The 20,511-nt window shown below is 36.3% G+C and overlaps 2 long non-coding RNA genes across 2 annotated transcripts in view; one reads left to right on the forward strand and one right to left on the reverse strand.

Annotated features, from left to right (window-relative positions):
• The first annotated feature begins 6,922 nt into the window (after positions 1 to 6,922).
• LOC123554326 (uncharacterized) lies at positions 6,923 to 19,753 on the forward strand. Its single transcript, XR_008371711.1, has 5 exons — positions 6,923 to 7,099; positions 9,706 to 9,826; positions 16,609 to 16,767; positions 17,014 to 17,095; positions 18,477 to 19,753. It is a non-coding gene; the product is annotated as an uncharacterized LOC123554326 (long non-coding RNA).
• LOC123555451 (uncharacterized) overlaps positions 16,840 to 20,511 on the reverse strand; it is a 103,954-nt gene continuing 100,282 nt past the window's right edge. The window contains exon 4 of the long non-coding RNA XR_008371712.1: positions 16,840 to 18,378. This is a non-coding gene — a long non-coding RNA (uncharacterized LOC123555451). The remainder of the gene's footprint in view (positions 18,379 to 20,511) is intronic.

The following is a 20,511-nucleotide window of genomic DNA, read 5'->3' on the forward strand; positions in this document are numbered from 1 at the left end:
TAGGCAAGAGTACATAACTCCATCAAGGATTTTGGCTGAATTATGGCCCCTTTTGTCTTAGAAATCATGGTTAAGTTTTTTGTACCAGTTCACATTTTGACAAAGTCTTTTGAGATAAAGCTTTGAAACTTTCAATACTTGTTTACCATCACCATGTCCAGTTATAGGCAAGAGTACATAACTCCATCAAGGATTTTGGCTGAATTATGGCCCTTTTTGACTTAGAAATCTGGGTTAATATTTCGTACCAGTTCATATTTTGACAAAGTCTTTTGAGATAAAGCTTTGAAACTTTCAACACCTGTTTACCATCACCATGTCCAGTTATAGGCAAGAGTACATAACTCCATCAAGGATTTTGGCTGAATTATTGCCCATTTTGACTTAGAAATCTTTGTTAAGTTTTTCATATCAGTTCATGTTATTTGTAAAGTGTTTGACATATGGCTTTGAAACTTTTATCACTTATTTAGTATAATAGTCTGTATCTGTAGGAAAGAGAACATAACTCTGTCATCTATTTTGGCTGAATTATGGTCCTTTTTGGATTTTGAAATTGGTTCTGTTTTCATACAAGTCCATGTTTTGTCAAAACTATTTGACATATGGCTATTAAACTTTGAACACTTGTTTATCATTATGATTTCCATCTGTAGGCAAGAGTACATAACTATTTTGACTGAATTATGGCCCTTTTTGGACTTTGAAATTGGCTCATATATTGCCATTTAGTGCAAGACTTATCGAAATCAAAGTAATACAGGAACATTGTTTGTCTAATCTATTTATTCCTTTTGTCTGAATATCCGTGGAAATATTTTGACCCCATTCTTCAATCAATTCTTCGAATAGTCGAGCGCGCTGTCATCAGACAGCTCTTGTTTTACAACCATTTGAAAAACGGGATGTATTATGGGAACGCCCCTGGCAAGCGGTTGAGCGGGCAGTTGGGCGGACCGATGGGTGGGCAGCGTCCACAGACTTTGTCCGGAGCATGTCTTCTTCATGCATGGAGGGATTTTGATGAAACTTGGCACAATTGTTCACCATCATGAGACGGAGTGTCATGTGCAAGAACCAGGTCCCTAGGTCTAAGGTCAAGGTTATACTTAGAGGTCAAAGGTTACAAGAATGAAAACTTTGTCCGGAGCGTTTCTTCTCCATGCATGGAGGGATTTTGATATAACTTGGCACAAATGTTCATCACCACAAGACGGAGTGTCATGTGCAAGAACCAGGTCCCTAGATCTAAAGTCAAGGTCACACTTAGAGTTCAAAGGATACAAGAATGAAAACTTTGTCCGGAGCATTTCTTCTTCATGCATGGAGGGATTTTGATGTAACTTTGCACAAATGTTCATCTTCACAAGACGGAGTGTCATGCACAAAAACCAGGTCCCTAGGTCTAAGGTCAAGGTCACACTTAGAAGCCAAAGGTCAGATACAAGAATGACTATGTCCGGAGCATTTCTTCTTCATGCATGGAGGGATTTTGATGTAACTTAGCACAATTGTACACTATCATGAGATGGAGTGTTATGCGCATGTCCTTTCTTTAGAATTACTTCCCTTTGTTGTTACTATAAATAGGTAGCTTATATTGTAACTTTTTCATTACTAGTCGTAGGGAAAAATCTAGACCACTTAACTGGGTCATGTGCCATCAAAAACTAGGTCATTAGGTCAAATAATAGAAAAACCTTGCAACCTCTCTGGAGGTGATATTTATCATGGGATCTGTATGAAAGTTGGTCTGAGTATTCATCTTGATGATATCTAGGTCAAGTTCAAACTGGGTCAGCTGCCTTAAAAAAATAGGTCAGTAGGTCAGATAATAGAAAAACCTTGTGACCTCTCTAGAGGCGATATTTTTAATGGGATCTGTATGAAAGTTGGTCTTAATATTCATCTTGATGATATCTAGGTCAAGTTCAAAACTGGGTCAACTGCCTTCAAAAACTAGGTCAATAGGTCTATGTTGTTTGTTTGTCCGTGCGTAAACTTTTGCTTGTGACCACTCTAGTTTAAGATCCAGCCTTGAAATTTGGATGACATGTACAGTTTTGCTTTAAACTGCTTTCAGTGACCATAAATGTGACCTATTGATCTACTTTCTAATATTTTAGCATCAGTTTGCCATTTGAAACATGTGGTTCAGTATACTCAGATGAGCGATTCAGGGTCATCATGACCCTCTTGTTTGGTATATGTTATTAAACCAGTACAAGTTATGTTATTATACCCCCACCAAACATGTTTGGGGGGGTGCTATATAGGGGTCAGTTTCGTCGCGTTGCGTCGCGTCCCGAAATCTGTATTACTAAATGGATTTGATTCAAACTTAAAATGTTGTTTAACATTATCACCCATATCATATGACACAAGGGCCATAACTCTTGCACCAATATTTCATAAATTATGCCCCCTTTTTACTTAGAATATCAGGTTAAAGTTTTAATACACTTTCACTCTATCTCAGTTGTTACTAGATGGATTTGATTCAAACTTAAAATAGATGTTCCACCTTATCACCCACATCATGTGACACAAGATGCATAACTCTGACACCAACTTATGCCCCCTTTTACTTAGAATTTAAGGTTAATTTTGATGCATTTCCGCTATATCTCAGTTATTACGAAATGCATTTGTTTCAAACTTGAAGTAGTTGTTCCACATCATCACCCATATCATATGACACAAGGTGCATAACTCTTGCACCAATATTTCCTGAATTATGCCCCCTTTTTGCTTAGAATTATACTTATATAGTGTTTTGATACACTTTATCTGTACCTCTCTTATTATTTGATATTTTCTAACACAGAATAAAGCTGTTGTGCAATATTCATCCACCATTGGAGTCATTAAACACTCCAGTGACATTTCTTGACAGATTTAAATGTTTTTGGTCCACAGGTGTAACATCATAAAATACAGGTAAAGTTCGATTTAAACTTCACCTTCTTGTGACCATGTCTTTCTTATGATTGCCATGTTTCTGTGACAAGACCGTATTGTGGGGGTATTCGTCACTCCTATGACAGATCTAGTTTAATATGGATTTCTGTTTATGACACTAGTACCAGTGGTGACACCAGTACCAAATATCTTCTTACATCACTGGTTATGAGACTAGTACCGGTTGAAACCCAGTAACAAATTTCCTCTGTACTGGTTATGAGACTAGTACCAGTTGCGACACCAGTGTCAAATTTCCTCTTACATCACTGGTTATGAGACTAGTACCACTTGCGACACCAGTGTCAAATTTCCTCTTACATCACTGGTTATGAGACTAGTACCAGTTGTGACACCAGTGTCAAATTTCCTCTTACATCACTGGTTATGAGACTAGTACCAGTTGTGACACCAATGTCAAATTTCGTCTTACAGCACCGGTTATGAGACTAGTACCAGTTGCGACACCGGTACCAACATTCCTCTTACAGCACTGGTTATGAGACTAGTACCAGTTGTGACACCAGTAACAGATTTCCTCTGTATTGCACAAGTGATGGCTACATATATATTATATAGTTATAAAAAGATATGCTAGTATTAGACTTTCATTCATAGTCATAATCTCACAGAAATATTGCAGTATTGCAGCTAACAGAAGAAATATGATACTGTAAAGTGACACGCATTTTCAAGACCCTCATGAATATCAAACAGTATTATCTCCAAAATAGAATGTGTGAATTCTTAACAACAGGAAGTATGGGTGTTGTATGTCAGTGTGTTGTCTATCAAATTGTCGAATTGTAAAATAAAGTGACTCAAAAGATACCAAGTATACAGAAATATAACTGAAACTAGCATGGTGACCCCGGTAACTCTGTATTATATATTTAGGTACTGGAGGTCTGTTCCAAGACAAAATCCAGCCAACAACATTCCTGGTTGGAGAAGATGTTACTTTCATGGCCAAGGTTGTGTCAGAGACTGGGGAAATACCTGTGGTCACAACTGGTATAGAGATGAACAGCTTCTTTCAGATGATTACAGGTAAAATATTGGGGTTATTAATGCCATATTGTCTAAAATGCAATGACATATAACAGTTTTCCATTTATGCATGAAAATTCAAAGACAACAGTTTTTGTAATTTTAATATTCTTAATACCATGTATCAGTAAAAAAGCACCCAAAAAAAACAGAATTTCATGAAATCTGGCATAAACTATTTTGCTGGGAAATGTCTTTTTTTTCTAGCATGATTTGCAACTAAGGTTACTAGCTTGCATGAAATATGGAGGATACTCAGTGTGATTGCAGATATGGTTTGAGAGTTCCAGCCATACGTACTCAAGTTATCAGAGGTTTGAAAAAAGGGAAGGGAGTTACTTATATGATCAGTTTGTGCGAATGAAATTAAACTGTATTTGCAGAAAAAGGATCTGTCTTTGTAGGGCAGTATTCACTTATCTCTGGTTTCTTCACACAGTTGTTACTGTCAATGTACAAATGCAGCTTTGTACTTGGATATTTTATTTTGTACATTTCAGAGCTGACGCATCCTTCAACCCGGAGACAGGACTTGCCAAACTGAAGACTATGAACAGCAAAGATTATGATGCAGCAGTCTACAAGTGTGTAGCAAGAATAAAAGAAGGTTGTGTTTCTTGTGAACCAAGGTTGTTCCTTGGAGGTATGATAGTGTGTCAAATTGCAGGGATAAATACTTGTACTTTGAAATTGACAAATCTGCAGCTTTATCATATAAAATGCTACTTCAAAGGAAAACTATGGGACTGTTAGAAAGTTTTTCTCATATACAAACATACACAATCGTTTTTGCTTATTTGAAATGTCTAGTAATTTTGTGCACTTTATTTGCATATTCACACACAAAATACATTGCGGGAGATTTTGAACTGAACACTTTAATGTCTCTGTCAAATATGGTAACCTTTTCTATCAGAGCAGAGAGCTTACAAAGTAGTCATTTAAATATATGAAATTCCTCCTTTTTCTGTAAAACCTTAATTTCATATTTCTGCCAGTTCTGCCTAGTTTGTCTGAACCTAGTAATTAATCATTTACCATAAAATAAATTAGAACTGATTATTAATTAACTTGCATTTTGTAATGTGAAATGTTGTTAGAATGTATTTCATGAATTGTCTCAGCAAACAGGAAACAGGTTGAGATCCAACCAGTCATCAGTAATTGTATGTTCAAAAGGTGATCAGGAAATTTCGCGCCAACAAAATTAAATGATTACACAGTATTAATGATTGCAGATGTAGCAAGCAAGCCTGGACGTCCACTAGTGACACAGACATCTGGTACAGAGGCTTTCTTGATCTGGGCTGGACCTGTATCTGATGGCAATGCGTATCTCCTTGGTTACAGGGTGGACTATAGGAAAGAAGGTAAGTAGTTTAAAGTCATTTTTTCTAGAAAAATTAAAGACTTTTCATTGAGTGTTGATAACATAAAACGGCGTGAATTTGCGCAAGACTTGGGCATTCATTATTCATTATTTTTGTCATTTTCAGGCAGTGTTTTAACAGGATAGTAAATATGTGCTAACAGAGATATTTCTATGCTTACATGCTCTTAACACACCTGTTTTACATTATTATCATTCCATGGCAAAGCTTAAATATTATATGGCCCTTGTATGGATAATTCAAAAGGAAGTGACATCAGCATGATTAAACAATGCTGACATTTCCGCATATTTCATGAGCTTTTAATGATGTTAATGGACAGTATATTCATTAATTAGCTTTTTTACATGTTTTATGATAGATGAATGGTAACGCATGTTCATTTTATGTTATAACATCTGCAGAATCCCTAGGTGTACATTGGTACCCTTGTCCTACCAGGCTCAGGTGCCAACCAGTCCTTCAGAATTTTGTAGATAATATAAGATGAAAAAGCATATGTTATCCCTTTTTATGCTTAATGGTACATATCATTCCTTATTGAATTGTTTGAGTATCAGAGCCTAAAGGGAAAAAAAAGATTTTCTCTTTTCATTCATCCTGAGTGTACTATTAAATTATACACATGACTGATATTCTAAGAAATTAGTAATTATGCACTTACAACTGTGATTTTATACATTTCATGCAGGTGAAAAGAAATGGGTACAGGGTCCATATGTCACAGAGGGGTTATAATGCCTTACTGACTGGACTGGAACCTGATTCTAAATATGTATTTAGCGTGTCTGTTCACAACAAATATGGAGCCAGTCCATTTAGTTGGTTGTCATTGGAAACAAAGACACTTGGCAAAGGTAATATTATTGCATTAATTTCCCTTTTCTGTTTTCTTTGCAGTTTGATTACGTAAGAAATCCGATGTTTTGTCATATAATACTGCATACACATTTGAGCAATGACTTGCTATGTTTAATTTCATAAATACCCAAGTACTTGTCTCTACTTGTCTGTTTATTAGAAAGGTGCTCTGGGTTCCAAGTTACAGCTAATCAGAGCTTGACCTTAAATTTGAAGAATGCTTTACCTGTAGGAAAAATTCAGCTTTAACTTGATTTGCCTGAAACAAAAGCCCAGATATATATATCTTACACCTTGTGGTATAAGGTCAAAATTGTAATGACATCAAAAGAAAGAGAGAAAAAAAATGAACTAGATGATTATATATGTGAAATAGAATAATACATTTTTTAAAATGAATGGAACATTTAACAGCCAGAAATAATATGATAAGAGACAATTATAAGGACCTGACATAAATTTTGGCATGCTCGACTTGGCAATTGAGTGTGATTTTTGCCAGCCCAGCTGAGACATTTACTTGTCTCTGGCAGTCTGACAGTCTTTAATGTTTAGCCCTGAGTTAAAAACAAGCTTGTTTGTTCCTTTATAATTGCTCTTTATAAGCCAGAAAAATAGTTTTTTTACTGAAACTTGTTTTAACTATATTTGACAGATGCACCGAAAGTGTCAGGTGCTGCAGACCTTCAACCACTGATGCAGTTTTCAACATTTGACAAGCAGCAGTTGATTCTGCCAGCCGAAAGCAGACGTCCCTCACTCACTGTAGCTGAAGAGCCAAAGATAAATGAAAGTGATCCAAACGAGAACTTCACATTTGCTGATACCATTTCTTAGTATGTTGAAATATTTAAAGAATATTATGATAGAATAAATAATATGCTGTAAGAATATATGCATATATTTCAATACCTTTGCATGGAAACATAGTAAACATTCAAAGAAGATTTCAAATTAAAATGGGTATATCTTCGTAACTAATGAAGATACTGATCTGAAGTTTCATTTATGCCATCACATGGACTTGGACAATCAGTTTAGATACATATTGACTGAATTTATGACAAATTACCTCCCTTTATTTTTTATGTAAATGAATATACGTTAGCAGCTTCTAATGAGATTGGTTTTTAATGTTATTTAAGTCTTTCAGCGTAAAGAATAGTCATGCTACTACAAAAATGCAGCATTTGAGCCTAGGACCTTCAGACTTGGTATGGAGATTGGCCCTGACTAGTACGTGACCCATAGGTCAAAAGGAACTGTTACAAGAAAATATTTATCCTGATGATATTTAATGAGTATGACTATGTGATCTATATCAAAACTTGATCTTATCATTAAGAGCAATGGTACTCAGGTGAGCAATATAGGGCCATCATGGCTCTCTTGTTTACTTAGAATTTCAGGTTAATTTGATGTGTTGTCACCATATTTTTGTTTTTGGCTGGGTTTTTGAAGAAAAATCTGGCTTGTAGATTAGGTCTGTCCGGGCAGGTAGGTGGGTATATGGATAGAATGAGTCTCATGTGAACCTTTTTGTTCTTTAATTTTTCTCAGCAACTACTTATCCAAACTTCAAGAAACTTAGTCAGAATGATCCCCTATTACCTTAGTTGGTCAAAAGTGAGAATGGGATCACGGTCAAAGGTCAAGGTAACAGGGACCTGAACATTGAAAATGGTTTCCACTCAATATATGGACAAGTATTTTTACCTAGGATCTTGAAACTTCATAGCCCTATTGATTTCGGGGTCACTGGGTCAAAGGTCAATGTCACAGGGACCTGAACATTAAAAAGGGTCTCCGCTCAATATCTGGACAAGTATTTCACCTAGGACCTTTAAACTTCATACATATGTTGGTCTTGATGTATACATGACCCCTATTGATTTTGGGGTCACTGGGTCAAAGATCAAGGTCACAGGGACCTGAACATTGAAAATGGTTTCCGCTCAATATCTGGACAAGTATTTCACCTAGGACCTGTAAACTTCATAGGTATGTTGGTCTTGATGTATACATGACCGCTATTGATTTCGGGGTCACTGGGTCAAAGATCAAGGTCACAGGGACCTGAACATTGAAAATGGTTTCCACTCAATATCTGGACAAGTATTTCACCTGGGACCTGTAAACTTCATAGGTATGTTAGTCTTGATGTATACATAACCCCAATTGATTTCGGGGTCACTGGGTTAAAGATCAAGGTCACAGGGATCTAAACATTGAAAATTGTTTCTGCTCAATATCTGGACAAGTATTTCACCTAGGACCTTGAAACTTCATATGTATGTTGGTCCTGATATGTACATGACCCCTAATGATTTCAGGGTCAAAGGTCAAGGTCACAGGGATATAAACATTAAAATTGGTGTTTTTCTTACTTTGATTTTTTTACGCCAATTTATGTCTTAAATTTCATTTTCTACCTGTCCATTTCTTTTTTTTTCCCTTTTTCCTTTAATAGTGCTTATCAATTTGGGTTTATTAGAACTTTAACTTACTATCCCCTTATTCAGAAAACCTGGCCAAAACTCCGTCAGGCGTTAGCTGCTTGTTACATAATAGATTGTATTGAAACCTAAAACAGTTCTGAAACACTGGCATTAATTCTTTTTGAATTATGTCTGCTTGGTTATTAGAATTTCAAATTTTAATGCTTTTTTACTATATCTTTGTTGTGACTAAATACTAGATTCAAACCTTAAATGACACAAGGCAAATATTTCGTGAACTGTGCCCCTTTTTACTTTGAATTTCATGTTGAATTTTTTATGCACTTTCACTTTTTCGTTATTACTAAATAGAATCAGTCAAACTTAAAAATAGTTGTTGCACGTCATCAGCCACATCATACGACATATGGTGCTTTACTCTGACAGAAATAGTCCATGAATTATGTCCTTTTTAAACTAATCTTTACACACATTCATGAATAATGTCCCTTTTTAACTTTAAATAGTTAAATTGATACACATTCATGAATTATGTCCTGTTTGAATTGAGTTAATCTTGATATACAGTCCCTCTATTCATGTTATTTCTAAATTAATTTGAATCAGACTTAAACTGTTGTCCAAGGTCATCAACCACATTGGTGTTATTAATCACTCCTGGGGCATCTCCAGCTTCCTTCTATTTGTATATTCAGTGTCGGAACAGTCCAGCGTGCTGTCCTCTGTGACAGCTCTTGTTTTTAATTGAAGGGAGCTAACTCAGTTTAAAAAAAGAACACTAAAGTGCCCTTGCTGAAATATCCACAAATGCAGAAATGTTCACTGAATATTTACAAATCACAGTTTTATAGTTTTTATATGAGTTTGAACATAACATCTACATATTTGTTATTGGTACAGGCTGTACAGCTCAATGCTTACCATAAATACAACAGTTTATTTCATAAGAATAAGACTGGTATCCATATGTTATATTTCTACAGGTCACATCTGCAAGTCTGTCAGTCAGTCTCATTCTTGTTGAGTCAGCAAGTTTGCGGAACATGCATGGATTCTCAGAAAACTTGGGACTGATTTTTATCATTACAGAGGGACAGATTTCAGGTATTTTTTCTTTTCAGTCTTAAGCTCTTTTATGCATGCATAGTTTGACTTTCAAATGATTATTAGGATTTAAGGTAGTTGTAGCAACTTTTCTATTCGCAAACATGTTATGAAAATTGTGATTTTCCTGTAGCCTCCCATTATGAATCAGTCTAGCAAGAAAACAAGCGCAAAACCTTATCTTTTTTATTTGCTGAATTTTCTAAATCATTCTGAATTTTAAAAAAAAATCAGGTTTTAATAAAATTCTTCATTGTAGAAAAAAATTTGATCCAAATGTGCAGAACTACCTTAACAAGATAATTTGTTGCAGGCAAAACCAGCTAAGATAAATGTACTGTTAGGAAGTTTTGGATTTGGTGCTGTTTCTAGCTCACCTGAACTTTATTCAGGGTCAGCTATTAGTTTAGGTGGATGATTCGGCATCTGTTGTCCATTGTCCTTCACCCTTCGTCAACATTTTTAGCTCCACTATTCGGGGAGTAGGGGGGCTATACTACTCGCCCTGGCATCGGCGTGACCTTTCATGGTTAAAGTTTTTCGACAACCTTTGTTTTTCTGTCATATCTTTGTTACTATTGCATATATCTAACTGTAACTTCACATAAACATTGTCCAGCATACAAACAAAGTATGTGCAGGAGCTGAGCTCATTATACATAAGGTCAAGGTCACCAAGGTGTTATACTTAGGTTATTTGTAAGGTTAAAAGTTTTTTTGGCAACCTTTGTTTTTCTGTCATATCTTTGTTACTATTGCTTATATCTTACTGTAACTTCACATAAACATTGTCCAGCATACAAACAAAGTATGTGCAGGGGCTGGGCCCATTATACCCAAGGTCAAGGTCACAAAGTTGTTATACTTGGAATTATTTTCATGTTAAATTTTTTCCTATGCTTTGTTTATAGATGTATCTTTGGTACTTTAAAAGATAATGACTTAAAATTTAAAACATTTCTTTATAATCATCATCTGCGTGTGTGTTACAATCCCCATAACTCTTATTGTATTTTTGACAGAATTATGCCCCGTTCACACTTAATGTTTTTTGGCAATCTTCGCTTTATGGATATAACTTTAGTACAATACAAGATAAAGACTTGAAACTTAAAAGGTATCTTTATCATCATCATCTGCATGTATGGTAACAATCCCCATAACTCTGATTTGTATTTTTGACCATATTATGCCCCTTTTTTTACTTAAATCTTTTGACAAACTTCGTTTTCAAGACATAACTTTGGTACTTTTAACTCAAATCTGTGTTCTTGACAGAATTATGCCCGTGATGTATCTTCCTTTTAAAAGTAGAGGTCTCTTATTGAGACATATATTCATTTTACTGTCAAATCGCCGAATAGAGGAGCGCGCTCTTACGGACAGCTCTTGTTACTGAAACGTCTTCTGCTCTGAAACTATTTGTCAGATTTACACCTATGTATCATGCTGACATAGACCTTTATCAAGTTTGTTCAGCTTCACCTTATCCCTTTTTAGGGGCCGCCATAGCTAATAATTGTAAAACCTTCAAAGAACTTCTCATAAACTTCTCATAAACTGCTTGATGGATCTTCATCAAACTTGGTCTATAGTGTCATATTAAAGGCCTTTCCAAATTTCATTCAAATGGGACCAGTTAATCCTTCTAGGAGCCAAAATAGCTAAAAACAGAAATGCTTTTAAATGACTTCTTTTCATGAACTGCTTGATGGATCTTCATCAAACATGATTTATAGCATCATTATAAGGTCCTTTATCAACATTGTTCAGTTGGGGGCACTTTGCCATTTTTAGGGGCTGCTAGAGTTAAAACTAGAAATGCCTTTGAATAACTTCTTTGCATGAACTGCAAGATGGAACTTCATCAAACCTGGTCTGGAGTGTCATTGTAAGGTCCTCTTCCAAATTTATTCAAGTAGGGTTGAACATTCTCACCAATTTTCATGAAGATCTCCTGAACAGTATGGCCTCTAGAGAGGTCACAAGGTTTTTCTATTTTTAGACCTACTGACCTAGTTTTTGACCGCATGTGACCCACTTTCATTCTTAACCTAGATATTATCAAGGTGAACACTCATACCAACTTTCATGAAGATCCATTGAAAAATATGGCCTCTAGAGAGGTCACAAGGTTTTTCTATTGTTAGACCTACTGACCTAGATTTTGACTGCACGTGACCCAGTTTCAAACCTGACCTAGATATCATCAAGGTGAATATTCTGACCAATTTTCATGAAGATCCATTGAAAAATATGGCCTCTAGGGAGGTCACAAGGATTTTCTATTTTAAGACCTACTGACCTAGTTTTGGACCGCACTTGACCCAGCTTCAAACTTGATCTAGATATCATCAAGATAAACATTCTGACCAATTTTCATGAAGATCCATTGAAAAATATGGCCTCTAGGGAGGTCATGAGGTTTTTCTATTGTTACACCTAATGACCTAGTTTTTGACCGCACATGACCCAGTTTCAAACTTGACCTAGATATTATCAAGGTAAACATTCTGGTTAACTTTCATGAAGATCCATTGAAAAATATGGCCTCTAGGGAGGTCACAAGGATTTTCTATTTTTAGACCTACTGACCTAGTTTTAGACCCCACTTGACCAAGTTTCAAACTTGACCTAGATATCATCAAGATGAACATTCTGACCAACTTTCATAATGATCCCTTGAAAAATGTGACCTCTAGAGTAGTCACAAGCAAAACTTTATGCACGCACGGACGTTCCTACATATGGATACTTATGTGGCTACTCTTTTGTTCTCTCTATTGTTCTTTTAGTCACGTAAGAGAAAAATAGCCACATAAAAGCCTTACGGAATGAATGACATCAAAGAAAAAGTACAGTTACCTATTGTTCCTATAGCCACCTAAGTATGCAAATGTGTTCTCGGACAGACGGACGAATGCCACACGATCACAAAAGCTCACCTTGAAACTTTGTGACAGGGGAGCTAAAAATAAAAACACCTTTAATATACTTTTTCTCATGAACCGCTTGGGTGTTCATCAAACCATGCCTGGAGCATTATTATAAGATCCTTTACCAACATGTACAGTTGGGGGCACATGGCCACTTTTAGGGGCCACTAGAGCAAAAATGGAAATACATGTAACTTGAAACAACTTCTTCTCATGAACCACTTGATGGATCTTAGTCAAACTTGATCTGTAACAACATTATAATGTCTTACATCCAACATGTTCAAATGGGGGCACATGGCCCATTTTAGGGGCCACTGGCACTAAAATAGAAATACTTTTAAATGACTTCTTCCAATGCTGGCTGGATCTTGACCAGACTTTGCCTGAAGCATCATTCTTAGGTCCTCTCCCAGATTTGTTCAATGGGGACACTTTCCCTTATTTAGGGACCACTTAAAGAGCTAAAACTAGAAAAACCTTTTAAGGACTTCTTCTGAATGAATTATTGTGATCGCTCGATGTCCGACATCTGTCATCTGTCTGTCTGTCAACATTTAGCTTGTGTATGCGATAGAGGCTGTATTTTTCAACTGATCTTCATGAAATTTGGTCAGAATGATAACCTTGTTGAAGTCTAGGAAAAGTTTGAAAATGGGTCATCTGGGGTGAAAAACTAGGTCACTAGGTCAAATCAAAGAAAAACTTTGTGTATGCAATAGAGGCTGTATTTTCTATTGATCTTCATGAAATTTGGTCCGAATGATTGCCTTGAAGAAATCTAGGTCAGGTTTGAATATGGGTCATCTGGGGTCAAAAAGTAGGTCACTAGGTCAAATAAAAAAAGCCCTTTTGTATGCGATAGAAGCCGTGTTTTTCAACTGACCTTCGTAAAATTTGGTCAGAATAATTGTTTTGATGAAATCTAGATTGAGTTTGAATATGGCCCTTTCTTAACTTCACAAAATAGGCCATGGTGAAGAAATTTGGAGTGTTCAACTCCTCATACATTTGTTGAAGGAACAGATTCAAAGTTGGATGCACAACCTTATTTGAAAATGAGCATAATGGATTGCACAGTTGGGGGGGGGGGGGGGGGTATCTGTGTCCTATGGACACAATTGACCAGTTTTCACCTTTTAAACTAATCAGTAACCAAATCCGATATTGATTTTTGACGTATCTTTATGTATGGCTTATTACCACCATTTTCCTTTAAGAAGCTGAATTGTCAAGGTTCTTAGATACAGAGCAGTTTCCTTGAAAAAAAGCTATATTGTGTAACATAAATCTGTAATTCAGTACCAAGGTAGTTTAGTGGGAGATGTACAGTTTTTTCCATTTCTGAAGCTGAAAAGAAACTTTGAATACAAAAGAATGCGGCTGTCCTCATGGGCAGCTGAACACGAGCAATGTCATTTGAAATTACCACATGTATGTTTGTTCTAAGGTACGACGGTGTATTTCATATTTATAATAAGTTTCCTTAGACGAATGCAATATGTTTAAATTTAGATGTTCTAAACCTACAAACACATCAAACCAATCGAATATCCAACTTGGCAGATTACGTCAAATTCATGCGCTTCCTTCACCAAATATGGGAGTATAAGCTGTGTTTTAACATGGATCTAATTTGAAGACAAACTGACATTTTATTTTGAACTTCTTCAGGGTGACAGTTGATGAACTTTGTAGAAGATTGGTTTAAATTGGTATGCATTTTCAGAAACCGTGTTTAGGTTTGGTTCAGGAATCTGGTTCTGTACATTTTTTGTGCAACTGATATTCAATGCAAGTGACAGTTGATTGGGCCTTTCTTTATTTCTAGATAAATTATGTTCATTTTTCATTTTCACTGCTTGAGACTATACTTTTTGTAAAAGTTTCATAAATGAACAGTTGTAAATTGGCACACTGATCAAGGTGGTTGCTTTCAGAAGATATCTAGTCTGAAGAATGAATTCATTTGTAAAGCTCCTGTGGCTGTGACACATTTTGGAAGTCAGTTTGCCAAGAACAAGATAGAACCCTTATAGAATTCAGGTGGGCTGCTGTTGAGAAATGGGGTTAAACTAATGTCAAAGAAATATCAGATCAGATATTATTATGTCTCCCCCAGGAGACATATTGTTTTTGCCCTGTCCGTCCGTCCGTCCGTACGTCACAATTCATTTCCGAGCAATAACTGGAGAACCATTTGACCTAGAACCTTCAAACTTCATAGGGTTGTAGGGCTGCTGGAGTAGACGACCCCTATTGTTTTTGGGGCCACTCCGTCAAAGGTCAAGGTCACAGGGGCCTGAACATTGAAAACCATTTCCGATCAATAACTAGAGAACTACTTGACCCAGAATGTTGAAACTTCATAGGATGATTGGCCATGAAGAGTAGATGACCCCTATTGATTTTGGGGTCACTCCGTCAAAGGTCAAGGTCACAGGGGCCTGAACATTTAAAACCATTTCCGATCAATAACTAGAGAACCACTTGACCCAGAATGTTGAAACTTCATAGGATGATTGGTCATGAAGAGTAGATGACCCCTATTGATTTTGGGGTCACTCCGTCAAAGGTCAAGGTCACAGGGGCCTGAACATTGAAAACCATTTCCGATCAATAACTAGAGAACCACTTGACCCAGAATGTTGAAACTTCATAGGATGATTGGTCATGAAGAGTAGATGACCCCTATTGATTTTGGGGTCAATCCATCAAAGGTCAAGGTCACAGGGGCCTGAACATGGAAAACCATTTCCGATCAATAACTAGAGAACCACTTGACCCAGAATGTTGAAACTTCATAGGATGATTGTACATGCAAAGTAGATGACCCCTATCAATTTTGGGGTCACTCCATTAAAGGTCAAGGTCACAGGGGCCTGAACATTGAAAACCATTTCCGGTCAGCAACTTGAGAACCACTTGACCCAGAATGTTGAAACTTAATAGGATGATTGGTCATGCAGAGTAGATGACCCCTAACGATTTTGGGGTCACTCTGTGAAAGGTCAAGGTCACAGGGGCCTGAACATTGAAAACCATTTCCGGTTAGTAACTTGAGAACCACTTGACCCAGAATGATGAAACTTCATAGGATGATTGGTCATGCGGAGTAGATGACCCCTAATGATTTTAGGGTCACTCTGTTAAAGGTCAAGGCCACAGGGGCCTGAACATGGAAAACCATTTCCAATCAATAACTTGAGAACCTCTCGACCCAGAATGTTGAAACTTCATAGTATGATTGTTCATGCAGAGTAAATGGCCCCTATTGTTTTTGGGGTCACTCCGTTAAAGGTCAAGGTCACAGAGGCCTGAACATTGATAACCAGTTCCGATCAATAACTTGAGAACCACTTGACCAAGAATGTTGAAACTTCATAGGATGATTGAACATGCAGGGTAGATGACCCCTATTGATTTTGGGGTCAGTCTATTAAAGGTCAAGGTCACAGTGGCCTGTTCATGTAAAATCATTTTTTGGAAATAACTTGAGAACCACTTGACCTGCAATGTTGAAACTTAATTGGATGATTGGACATGCAGAGTAGATGACCCCTATTTATTTTGAGGTCACTTGATCCAAGGGCAAGGTCACAGGAGCCTGAACAGTGACTTGAGAACCACTAGGCCAAGAGTGTTGAAATTTAGCGGGATGACTGGACATGCCAAGTAGATGATCCCTATTGCAGCCAACCATCAGTGTCTCTTTGACTTTCACTCCTGACCCCTATTGACTTCTTGCCTATAGGACTTTGCATTGGGGGAGACATGCGCTTTTTTACAAAAGCATTTTCTAGTTTAACCTTATATTTTGGAAATTAAACCTAAACATTTTTGCAGCATTTTCCCTGAGGGTTGTCGGACTGAGAAGTATCCCGATCCTGTTCCAGCAGACACCGTCAATTTTAACAAATACAGACCTGCCAGGCAACAGCCAAAACGTCATATGGCTACAGACCCACTGAAGAAAAGAAGACTTTTATCTGAAATTGTTGCTAGGTTAGTAACTAAAATCAAAAGAATTTCTCAAAATTTATTTCATGAAAAACACTTAAAAATAAATTGGTTTTATAATCATGTAATGTAAACGCAAATAAATATCTATGCAAAACAATTTAAAAATTGAACAGTTTAACAGTCATATTATAAATGCATTTTATAAATTAGTATTCAATATATGCATTTTATAAATTAGTATCCTTTGTTATTTTATCTACTGAATAATTTATTTACTGTAATCAACAGAACCAAATTTATCAAACATCGAATGGATCTGCAGAAATACCAACATCGGAGCCAGCTTCAAGCAGTATAGATACATCAAAAGGTAACTATACTATACTATACTACTTAAAAACAAACTTACTGTAGACCACTCATTTTAACCCTTATTATGCTGGACTTGATTAATTCTGCCTTTGTGACCAGTGTAGATCATGATCAGCCTGCACATCTGTGCAGTTTGATCAAGATTTGCATTGCTCACCATTCATACTCTTTAGTCAGCACCCCTTTTAACAGTTAATGGTTGTCCAAATTGAAAGATGGACAAGTTCATTATTGAAATTTAGCAGGTAAGGGTTAATAGTATTCCATCCATTGTAACTTGTCTGGCATCACTCTTTGAATATGTCCGGTCTAGTATACAGAACAAAGTCACAGAAATCTGCTGCTGTTAATTATTAAGCTGTCCCTCGATTTGATACTTACGGTGCCCCTAAAGTGACATGTTACATTTTTTCCAATTAGGTAATGTGAGACTTTTTTTTATTTCGTTTAAACGAAATCATTTCGTTAAACGAAATAATCATTTCGTTTAAACGAAATAACTTATTTTGTTTAAATGAAATTAAATGAAATAATCATTTCGTTTAAATGAAATAACTTATGATTTCATTTAAACTTAAACTTGTTGACTTCTTTTAAACTTTAAACTTAATGATTTCAACTTAATAAGTTATTTCGTTTAAACGAAATAAAAAAAAGTCTCAAATTACCTAATTGGAAAAAATGTGTGTAACATGTCACTTTAGGGGCACCGTAGATACTAGTATGGATGTGTGACTTCTATCCTTACATTTTCCCCAACTTTTTCTAAGCATAGCTTTTGGGATTTACTTACATCTTCCGATGTTGAGTCTGTTAGTCTCTTAGAAAGAATGGACACTTAATTTCAAGAATTCCAATGAAGGAATTGTCACAAGTTTTATGGTCTGGTGATGCCACAATATACGGAAAGTCTTGGTTGACAACAAAACCATGCGCATTGATGCTATTGTAGTTTTTCCTTTTTCTATACATATTGCATGCCACCTTTTCATTGTAATTTTCAATAACTTATTTTGGCACTTGTAAATAGTTTGAGCGTAAGAACACTATTGACAAATTTCTTTCTTATAGGAGCCTGTCTTATTATAAACTGTCCAAGAAGTGATGCAGTTTCCTGGTGCCATATTGGATTATGTTACCCTAGTCTTTGGTGTTCTGTTCAAATACTTCCACATGCTTAACTGGAATACATGGAATGTTGTCTACTCTTGGATGATGTGGAATTTGTAGATTATGCACATGAAGTGGATTATTGTGTTCAACTGGCTGCAAGAGTGGCAACTGAAAATATAAGAAACAATTTGTAAAGATTAAATGACTTTTTCTGGTTTTGCAGTTGTCCGCAATGAATGATTAAACAAGACTGTTTTGCATTTCAGAGCTGTCTTCACTGGATGTGCTGGCCTTAGTGGCAGAAAATAAAATTCTACAGCAGCAGTTAGCCAAGCATGTGCTGAACAGTCAGATAAAAGTTAACTTTAGATATTATACAGGATTTTTGTTTGTACAGTTCATAAATATTTTCAAGTTTTTGGTGCCTTAGGAATATGCACGACCATTCAGTATCAAGCAACAGTGATAACATTAAAGGGACTTGTGGGAATAAGCCTCAGAATATCATTTACCTTCATATCCATGCTTTTCTCTGGATCAGTCTCAGATAAGGATATTACAGCTTCAAGTGGATTACTAGCTTTACTTCAGCATTTAATGATAGCGGAAAATGGAAAAGGGTTTCATATTCAGGATGGAATAAAAAAAACAAAACAACCTTACATTCCACCTTTTGCATCAGCCACATCACAAATCGAGCTGTATATTGAAATAGAAGCAGGAGTTTCATTCTATGCCCTTGAAATCTCAACTGCAGATGTAGCTCTTATCTAATACAAGACTATCCTGGTAAGCTAAAGCACTGCCAATATTTTGGGCACCATGCTCGGTCATGACAGTTAGGTTTGGTAGAGAAGCCAAATATTCAATTGGGGTAGACTTAAACCCTTGAAGATGCTGTATGAAGATAGCTGTACTTTTAGGAAACAAGATCACTATATTGTAAACCTTTACATACTAAAATAGACATTACAATTTAATTGAAACAAATGACTATTTTTAGCATTTAACAAGATAGAAAAATGTTTTGTTTCTGTAATGTCCATTTTTTTTTGTGTATGCTTCATCAAATAGAATAAAACATTTTTCAGTTAAATTACATTTTACATATATTTGCAACTTCCTTGCAGTTAAGCAACCAACCCTCATAGGAAAAAAGAAACCTGAAAACAATACAAGTTGAATAATATACATTAAGTTTTACAGAATGGCTAGTCAGTTTAGTAGCCAAAAGTATCACTGGAGCACTGGAGGGCCAATTGTATACGTACACTTATTGAACAGCTTGCTGGTCAATAGGCAAAACTATTGACATCAGGAAGTCTGTCTCCCCCACCACATTCACCCCCACTCGGGGAAACATACTGTTTTTGCCCTGTCAGTCTGTCTGAAATCTTATCTTTGACATGGTGTAGGGTATTTAAACATAACATGATAGAAGACTTAAATGTTAACTGCTGTAGTTGGCACTTCTATTAGCTCACCTGAGCCAAAGACTCAAAGTGAGCTTTTGTGACTGTCGTGCGTTGTCCGTGTGTCAACATTTCTTATATACACAATAGCAGTTACATTTATGATTTGATTTTAACCAAACTTGCACACTTGTATCATCATAAGATCTGGGTTCCTTTCTTGATCCAGCCATGTTCCATTATGGGTTCTAGAATTAGAGCCTGTAAAAGGGCCAGAAATTGGCTATTTTGGTCTTGTATACAAAATAGCAGTTTCATTCATGATTGGATTTTAACCAAACTTGCACACAACCTTTCTTGAACCAGCCCTATCTGACCATGGGTTTCAGAGTGACGGCTCCTGAAAGGGCAAACACTGGCTACTTTAGTCTTGTCTGCACGATAGTGGTTTCATTTGTGATTTGATTTTAACCAACTTGTATCACCATAACAACTTGGTTCCTTTCTTGAACCAGTCATATTTCACCACGGGTTCCAGGGTTACTGCCCGTGTGCATCAACAAACTTCGTCCGGAGCATTAATTTTCTTCTTCATTCATTTAGGGATTTTGATGTAACTTGGTACAAATGTTCACCAATATGAGGTGGAGTGTCATGCACATGAACCAGGTCCCTAAGTCTAAGGTCAAGGTACACTTAGAGGCCAAAGGTCAGATACAAGAATGACTGTCTGGAGCATTTCTTCTTCATGCATGGAGGGATTTCGATGTAACTTGGCACAAAGGTTCACCACCATGAGATGTCATGCACAAGAACTTTAAAAATGTTCTTATTAGAAACAGCAGGCCATTTTTAAAACAATTTTACACAAATGTTTCTTGGATATTTA

Source organism: Mercenaria mercenaria, chromosome 7 (genome assembly GCF_021730395.1).
Source record: "Mercenaria mercenaria strain notata chromosome 7, MADL_Memer_1, whole genome shotgun sequence".
NCBI lineage: Eukaryota > Metazoa > Mollusca > Bivalvia > Venerida > Veneridae > Mercenaria > Mercenaria mercenaria.